Here is an 8,825-nt window from a genome sequence, read left to right on the forward strand (position 1 = left end):
GAGACTTTTTAATGTGCAATATGTAATTTCTGCCTACTAGGGGGTCTCTCACAGCAAAACAATATCAAAATACTGAAAAACTAGAAAGTTAGTAGTAGTGTTCGTTGTTCAAGGTGTTTTTCCGACGCTGTTGTTGCCTGCCCGACATTGTTTACTAAAAAAGGGGTTAAAAAGTGACAAGATCTAAAAGATGTGTGGTAAAAATGTGGCCTCAAACTGTATAAAAAATAAACTTATTGCAGCTTCTGGCCAACAACTACATGCAAGGATATTGACTTTGACAGGTGATCGGTAAAATGCAGCATTACCTGAATAAAATGACAGATTTTTCTGAGTTTGTATATCGTTGGAAACATTTGGGATAATATAAGTTCACAACTCAAACACTTGATGCATTTTATTGCGTAAATGTTACATACTACAATCTCCTATCACTGAAGTCTTCAGGATTCACCCTCTGTGGATCCTGACTGTCTGTTTAACTGTAATTCATCCAATAGTTGTTGAGATATTTCAGTCTTGACCAAAGTGGCTGACAGGCCGACATTGCCATCTGTGAAGTCGTATTTGCTGTTGCACATTAATGTTATATAAAAGTAATTTATAGGAGTCAGGATGTTGAAATGATGAAGATTAGTGTTCAGCATGAGATCAATCAGACGCATCTGTTAGTGATCTTCGAGATCTGATTGGACACAGGTTTGTACACAGTCCAGGAAACTTGTCTGAGGAGTTTTTGCTGAGCTGTGATTGGAGCACTGAGACTAACAGCTGACTGTTAGACAACATCAGTGAAAGACAAAATAAAGGTGTAAGAGATGTGGGTGTTTGTGCACCTTCGTGGCCTCATGCACTCTCTGTTTCTGTTTGTGTGTGTGAGCCTCTCGAGGCTGACGGCGGGGTGTGAAATAGAGTCGTACTGTAAGTGGATGTAATTGAAGCAGGTGATTAACCATCGGTGCTCTGCTGCTTCCTCCAGTACTGCAGGGACGAGGAGGGATGGAGAGGATGAGGGTGAGTCAGAAGATAAAGGAGAAAAGAAAGAGGAGATTAAATCACAAAAACGTGAAGTATGGAAGGAGAGAAAGGTTGAGGAGCGAGAGCAATTGGAGAAGAGAAAGAAAGAAAAATGAAGGAGGAGATAAAATCACAATTCAATTAAAACACAGGACCAAAATAATGTTAGAATTTCGACACAAAAGAAAAAAGATACAGCAGGAAGTAAAGAGGGAGGAAGACAGGGAGGACAAGAGGAACTGGCAGAGGAGATGGAGGGAATGAGGAAAAAGAGCGAAAAAGCATTTTTTGAAGCAGAAATACAGAAAGAGAAAGAAAGAAAAAATGAAAGTGAAAGATAATAAAACCACAAGAGGAACAAAGGAAAGATGAGACTGAAAAAGAGACGAAGGATTTAGTGAGAGCAATAGAGAAAGTTTATAAAATAATGTTTGAATTAAGAAAGAAAATAGAACAACAGCAATAATTATAGAGTTTCAAAATAAAGTGAATGTTGTGAAACAGTTGCTCTTTTCTCTATGTAACTTAAGTACCTTACATAAGTTACCTCAGACCGCTGCTTTATGCAAGTGAGGAGCAGCTCCATGCTCACATAGACAATGAATGGAAAGAGTGGACACCCTGCACATCCACAAATAGACGCTATAGGGCACCTACGGGGCAGAGGTCAAGTATTTTGACGAGCTGGGAGTGAAATAAAATAATAAAACTAAAGGTCTGGAAAAGAGACACAAAGAAAAAGGCAGAAAAGTACAAGAAAGAGCGAGAGAGCGCAGCATGGCTGGTTGTTTCCCAGCAGATATGATCTCTGTCATCAGCTTTCGTCCAGTTTTCCCACATCAGATCGCTGCTGCTGCTGCACATTACAATCAGACCTCCATTATCTCCCATTAGGAAAACAACTGCGCTGCTTCCTGATTTATTTTTGTTTTAAACGTTCAGTCAGACTGCCGCGACTGCGCACGTGACACAATCACAAGATATGTTTTGTAAAAATCAGTTCGGGCTTAAACGACCACGAGCTCGTTCAGTTTACAGGAAACAGTTCAGACGGGCGAAGGTCATCCATCACTGTGACGGGGGGAAAAAAGATGCAATCACAATATGAAATGTTTTTGTGAAAGACGTTCATTGTTTCGCTGTTTTTATTCACATACTGTTACACTCACTGATGTTTTTCATGGCTGCAAATTACGATTATTTTCATCATTGATTCATTATTTCTTTTGTTTTTTCCCCCATTAATCGGTTAATCTTTTACTCTAATGTGTAAGAGTTCTATTTACAGTCTTAATGCCTCTACAGATGAATATGTTGGTCTTTTACAGACATTCATGGACCCGAGAGGATGAAGATTTTTCATTCCTCCAGCACCACCATGAGGTTGATATTTAAGGTTTTAGGTCTTGACGACTACTGGATGGTTGCTGTCACTGGAGGATATATTTAATGATCACTTTATTTTCCATCTAAGTGCTACCATGAGGTCAGAATTTCAGTTTGATCAATACTTTGGTTCATGAAATTCCCAACAGCCGTCAGCTGTAATTTTGGGTTTAGTGCTAGAGAACATTCTCTATTACAAGAGATCAATGAAAATAACCACAGAAAGCAAAATATATCTTTTAAAGCTAGAGTGAATGACCTAACCTAACCACTGACAGACATATATAATGGACAGAGCTTCCAGGTTTGTGAAGTGTCTTAAACCTGCATTCTATGTAATGTCCAACAGGGGGCAGCTCCATTGGTTGCAATAACACACCGATACCATTCAGTCTTATGGAGAAATGAGCCGACTTCTCTCTTGATTTATGAGCTCAGTAAACAGTTTCCTGATGAGTTTGTGGTCTCAATCTCTAGTTTCAGTCTTCTTCCATACAGCATGATGTTCATTTAGTAACTGATGGTCCCATTTAGAGTAAAATAGACCATAAAGCAAGGTATGCTTTAGGGCGGGGCTACCTTGTGATTGACAGATTCTGTTACTGCGTTGACTGTTTCGCTCTTAAAATCTGTTCACAAAAATATTTGTACTGTTTATCTGGTATATGAGATTGTGTGTGAGAAGGCGAGCCGGCATTGTTTCCTGCTACGGACGAGTTTAAAGCCAATGAGAGCAGCTCCACTGGCTCCGACAAACTGTCATGGTGACGGCCAAAACGCTAAATTTGAGGCTTCAAAACGGTTCTCCACAAACCTAACGAATCCAGTGGTAACAACCATGTTGGGAAGTGTGAGGAGCCAAATAACGCTCCAAAGTAAGGACGGAAAAACTGGCATGTTCCATTTTTAAACGTGAACTCTGACCTCAAGATATCTGAATAAAAATGGGTCAAAGCATCTGAGAAGCTAACGTTAGTTTGCCACCCAGAGAAGAGGCACCACAGACGATCGGAGCTCCATCAGCAGGACTCTTGAAGTCCCAGAAGCTCGTAAAAAATGCCGCCACTGGTAACATAAGACGATTTATGTGTGAGGATGTGGAGCCTGTAAGAGCAAATGTCCTTTAGTCTTTATGTTTTCCTGCGTGCTGTCACACAGCTGTGTTTTACCAATGAATTGTGTGTCGTTTTAAATTCATTCAAGCTTGTTTAGAAAGAGTGAAAGCCTCTAACACCCACCAAAGTAAAAGAAAAAAGAGTCGACCAGAACTTCTGTTGTTCTGACGGATCTGTGTGACAACATCAGAGAGACAGCGAGGAACGAGACGGGACAGCCGAGTGTCTTAATTCAGCTTCCTGCTTCTCTTATTTCCATAATCTTCCATCAAATTGAATTAACAGCTGACATTCTCTGCAGTTACATTAATCAAACTAAAACGATTAACACATCAAAACTCTTCTTTTAACGACAAGGAACTATTGGAAATGTGTGTTTGATTCTGAATATTTAGGACAAAATATCAAAAGACCTGGAGATAAATTATAAATATGGAAGCTCATTTATGCCAATGTGATGGGAAAAAAAGAGATTATGTAAGTTATTAGCTCAAAATAATGAGAAAGTTTCTCAATATTTTGACTTAGTTTTTCAAAATAATTTTCTTGAAATAATAAGAAACTCTCAAAATAACGACTTAGTTTCTCAAAATAATGATTTAGTTTCTTATTATTTTGAGATACTTTCTCAGAATAACAACTTAGTTTCTCAAAATAATGAGAAATATTCTCAAAGTAATGAGACAATTTCTCAGAATAATAAAAAACTCAAATAATAATCAGAAACTTTCTAAAAATAATCACTTACTTTCTCAATATTTTGACTTAGTATCTCAAAATAATAAGAAACCTTCTCAGAATAATGAAAAACTCTCAAAATATTACTTAATTTCTCAAAATAATGACTAAGTCTCTTTAAATGATGAGAAACTTTCTCAATCTTTTGACTTTTGTTTCTCAATGTTTTGACTTAGTTTCTTAAAAAAATGAGAAACTTTCTCAAAATAATGATTTAGTATCTCAATGTTTTGACTTAGTTTCTCAAAATAATGAAAAACTCAAAATATTAACTTAGTTTCTCAAAAAGTATCTTAAAATAATGAGAAACTTTCTTAAAATAGAGACTTTGAGAGGCAGAAATATGCTTCCACAGATAAAAACCTGGATCTGAAACGATGGAAAACACCGATAGGATTTAAGAGAGGGACTGACAACTTGAATTGGTCACGGTGTTTGTTTCGAGCTGCGGGGTTCGAACAGGTGGGCGGAGTTTAACTAATTAGAGCACAGAAGTATCAGGTAAACAAGTTGACTTTAAATGGTTTCCTGTGATTGTCATCATCTCTCTCTCTCTCTCTCTCACACACACACACACACACACACACACACACACACTCACTCAGCTATTTGACTTTCCATACACTGCTTAATGGTTTGCACCTGTCCTACTTTGCTCTTTTTCCAGCGTATCTTTCATCAGTACACTCTCTCTCTCTCTCTCTGTGTGTGTGTGTGTGTGTGTGTGTGATCAGATCTCTTTCTTTTTCCACATCATGTCGTCCACCTCCCCTCCCTCCTCCCGGGTTCCTCGTCACGCTGCGTCTTCTCTTTGCTTAATAACTCTGGTATAAATGCCAGGATTACACACACACTCTTCGTCCATGTTGGGTTTTCCCTCGGAGGCCCGACAGATGTTAACGTCGGGATTTTCATCCACAGGTCAAAGTTCTCCTCGTCCGACAGATGATGCGACACCTTCTCCACGTCCGGAGGAGGTGTTTTAGCATCCGATGAAGCAAATGTGTGAAACTTAAGCTGTGTTTATTTGTCCAATCATGTTTGTTTCATTGACTTTTAAAGTTCAGAACATCTAAACTTAAAAAAAAGGTCTTATTTTCTGTCTAAAAATAATGTTTTGCATTAGAAAAGTAATCTAACTTTGCCTTAATAAGATGTTACAGCTGATATTGGGCTCGATTTAACAAGTTACAACAATGTTCTGCATAATATCCCAGCAGAGGAACAAGATCATTGTTCTTATTTTAAGAGTAAGACCACTTAATGTTTCCTCCCAGTGTTGGAAATGAAGCAGCTGTTTAGTTTTTCATTGTTTTAATTAAATGCTGAAAGTAAGAATGCTTCTGGTGACTTCATTTAAGATAAAGTCACTTATTTTGATGATGTTCTTTGAAGAAATTGTGTCTTATTTTAGGATTAAAAGGTACAAATTCTTAAATTCAGCTCATTAAACTGACCAAAGTACTTATTTTAATCATCTTAAATAACGTTTTGCTCAAACTTGCTTATATTCTTGTCATTTTGTTCTAGTTTTAAGGTCCATTACAGTCTTTCAGTGGCTTTAGATTTTAGCTACTCCACCCGAACATGTGTTTCTTTTAACTATAAACTGAATTATATTGACTATATTATGATAAAACACATCAATGTTGGTGTTCAAATTTACATAATTACCAAATTTATGAAAATCTTCATTCTCCCAATAGATCCTCCTCAATGTTACTGGACCTTTAAGGCAAACTTGGCTTAAATTTCCCTCTTTATGACCTAATTCATGGTTAAAATCCATCTATTTCTGTCCATAAATATAATAATATTATGTACCAGCACAAATAGAAGTTCTTATTCCATGTGAATTGTTGGTTAATTTACAGTAATTTGTTAAAACCTTAAAAGCAATTTATTCCCCGGTTGAAGAACTCATCATTTACTATTTCTAGAAAATGTAAATTTGTAATTTCCTGACGAGCCGGATGTTTTTAAACGTTTATGTTTATTATTTGGCCGCCGGCGTGATGCAGGTGTATCGCTTGAACCGCAGGACGACACACTGCTGCAGTGGAAAAATTATATGAGAGAGAGAAAGCTGTCAGAGTGTGTGTGAGAGTGTGTGTGTCTGAGAGTGTGTGTGTGTGTCTCAGGAGGGAGGCAGCAGCATAAAGACGCCAGATGCTACTGTGTCAGGCAGGTTAGGGGTGTGTGTGTGTGAGAGAGAGAGAGAGAGTGAGACAGACAGAGAGTGAGACGGGTGAGGAGAGACAGGAGGAGGAGACTGGAGACGAGGGATGGAAAAATGAAAAGTGTGTGTGTGTGTGTGTGTGTGTGTGTGGCGGCAGATGGTGAGTAGAGACGGAGAGAGAGGCAGGTTCATATTACAGTATCAAAATATCTACTCGTGTTTACTGGACGTGTGTGTGTGTGTGTGTGTGTGATCAGCTGCTTATTATTATAATCTTCAGGTCTTTATCTCCCTCTAGTGGTCAGACTGTGATAATAAAGGTCAGATCTGATCTACAGTCTGCAGAGAAAAGCTCAACTGAAACCTGTAAGTTTATGTTTTTTTCTGATTGTTTTACATATTTTTGCCGCATTTTTTTTAAATATGTGGAAATATGAATAAAATTACAAATAAATAGCCTTTGAATTTACATTTCTAATGTAAAATAACGCTCTTTTTTTAACATAAAAAGACTTAAAATCTGTAAATCTTTATTTAATAGATTAAACTTTAAGTATTAAACTCGAATTTATCAGTTTAATCTCTTCTAAGATAATGTAAAATTAATGACAACAGTTATTTCTTCTGTAATTTTACATGGATTTGTTTGTTAATTGACCGACATCTTGTATAAGTGTAAGTATATGGAAGTTTTTAACAAAAATGTTAAATAAATGTTTTTATGTCACTGAAAACATCAATAATTACTGTAATTTCACAGATAATGACTTTTGTTACAGTTCTATAGCTTAAAATTCAGATTAAAATAAGTTAAATCAATTAAAAACAGCACTCTGCTGTAAATTTAAGCCTTATTATTTGTATTATAGCAGTGGTTATGGGTTTGAATAACAAGCCGTGGGTCACTAGAGACATCAAGGTCCTGCTGAATAAGAAGAAGAGGGCCTTCAGAGATGGGGACAGGGAGCAGATGAGGCGGGTTCAGAGGGAGCTTAAGGAGAGGATCCAACAGGGTTAAGACAGCTACAGGAGGAAGCTGGAGCACAAACTCCAGCAGAACAACCTGAAGGACGTGTGGAGCGGCATGAGGAGCATCACTGGCCAACGAGCTGAATCTGTTTTTCAACAGATTTGATGAGAGGGCTCCGGACTAGCCCTCCCCCAGCTCCTTTACAACCATCCACCTCCAAACCTCCAGCCCTGCTGCTCCCCCTCCATTCCTTCCTGACTACACCCGACCTGTCCTCTCCCCCATCACCATCACCTCTCCCCACCCCCATCAACACACACGGCAGACAGACCTTCACTGCAGAACAGGTGAGGAAGGAGCTGTGCAGACTCCGCCCAGCACATCCTGCTGCAGAGACTTATTGATATAGGGGTAAACGGTGGTATTCTCCACCTTGTTAGGGACTTCCTCTCTGACCGCCCTCAACAGGTTCTGGTCAATAATACTCGGTCCGACATCATTGTGCTTAATACTGGTGCCCCGCAGGGGACTATTTTATCCCCATTACTTTTCTCGATATACACAAACGAATTCCAATTAGATCTGGAAAAGTTTCGTTTGTTTAAGTATGCGGATGATATGGCCCTGGTTGCCTTATTGAAGAAGGGGGACACAGTGGGAGAGGAAGTATACAGAGCATATGTGTCATCTCTCCTGAAGTGGTGTGATGAAAGCTTCTTAGAAATCAATGTAACAAAAACACAGGAACTTGTCTTTCATGAAAAGGACCCTGTGCAGCCCCTTATAATTCAGGGACAAATTGTAGAGGTAGTAATCAAGTTCAAATATTTAGGTACATATATTGATTGCAACCTAAATTTCAGTGAAAACACTGATTATATTTTTAAAACCTGTAATCAGCGTCTCCACTTACTACGCAAGCTCAACTCCTTTAGAGTGAGCAAGCATATTATGGAAACAGTTTATAAGAACCTGATAGAGGGTATCTTAACTTTTAACATGGCAATGTGGTACGGTAATCTAAACATAAAAGGAAGACGCAAGCTGCAGAGAATAGTAAACATAGCCTCAAAAATCATAGGTATAAGACAATTAAGTTGTGTGTATAAGGATGTGCTTAGGAAAAAAGCTGTCAAAATAGCAAATGATCCCTGTCATCCACTTAATAGGGAGTTTGAACTTCTTCCCTCTGGTAGACGATACAAAGTACCAAGGGCAAATCGTAATATTTTTAAAAATTCCTTCATCCCGAGTGCCATTGGAGAACTGAACACCATGTCCCGTTGATGCGTTTTAATGTAACTACCATCGCTGTCCTGCTTTTTTCCCTGAAGTTGTTTGAGTGTAAGTGTTGTTGTTGTTGTTGTTGTTGCCGTCCTGCTTGTTGTTTTTATGAGACCAAAGACAAATTTCCACATTG

This window comes from Dicentrarchus labrax, unplaced genomic scaffold, assembly GCF_905237075.1.
Source record: "Dicentrarchus labrax unplaced genomic scaffold, dlabrax2021, whole genome shotgun sequence".
NCBI lineage: Eukaryota > Metazoa > Chordata > Actinopteri > Moronidae > Dicentrarchus > Dicentrarchus labrax.